The sequence below is a fragment of the Eurypyga helias genome, unplaced genomic scaffold, assembly GCF_000690775.1.
Source record: "Eurypyga helias isolate BGI_N326 unplaced genomic scaffold, ASM69077v1 scaffold4245, whole genome shotgun sequence".
In the NCBI taxonomy this organism is placed as follows: domain Eukaryota; kingdom Metazoa; phylum Chordata; class Aves; order Eurypygiformes; family Eurypygidae; genus Eurypyga; species Eurypyga helias.
Genome location: NW_010251910.1, coordinates 43647 through 44637, shown reverse-complemented (window position 1 = coordinate 44637; position 991 = coordinate 43647).

The window sequence follows — 991 nt, the reverse complement described above, 5'->3', positions numbered from 1 at the left end:
ACAGCAGTTCACAGTCACCGAGCCCATTACAGACATCATTAACAAGATCTCTGTCATGTCCTCTACTCTGTATAAACTGTTTTGTCTGCTCCCTGTTGGTTGTTGCTCCCAGTGTCACTCCTGCGTTCTCGATTCAGAGCCTGACTTGTGTCAGAGCCATCAATGATCCTAACCTTAAGCCCTTTGCTGGTCAGACTCCACATCAATGCTCCTGGTGACTACAGGCCACTCCGGCTCATCAGTATCGGCTGCACAGCCATGGAGGGTACCTACAGCTTTCTCCTGGTACACACCAGGGTTCCCCATCACACTTTTCAGTATGTATGAGAGATGACTGCACTGTCATCAACAGCACCTCCTCTTCTGCTAAAATGTCGGTGGCCTTAGCTCAAAGGTAATGGCAACCTCGTTTCCTGGTGGATGCCTTCTGATTGCACCTTCACATGGGCCACAGCCTGCTGGTGCTAAGGCATCAGCAGGTGTGAGTAGAAAGGGCACTGCAGGGGTCATCGTGACCTGGTGTGTGTTTCCTAAGTCTTGAAGAAGACAGCAGAGATGCATTCCCACCCGAGTATCTTCTGGAGAAACATTAAACCCACAGAAACCAGTTCTTTTCACCACGGCCTTGCACTAGGAGCACAGGGAGGCATTTTCTACTGCACAGAAAGCTCTGGCTGTCACTTCTGAGGGATGTACGCTGTGTCCTGCGACTGAGGGGAATTTAAATGCAGCTATTTTTGCTTTTCAATGGGTGTAGCATGCACTTCCTTAGCCCTCGTCCATGCCAAGTGAGAAAGGAGTTCTAGTATCTCAGTCGCTTTTGTTGGAAAGTAGAAATCAGAAACCCTGGTAGAAATCAATACAAGAAGCAGTAGCCTCCCAGTCCCCTCACACCTGAATCTGTCGAATTCCCTCAGTATGGGACAGGGTGAATCAACCACCCTTTCATCACCTCCCTTTTTACCTCTTTTAGCTCTGGCAAAAAAACTGA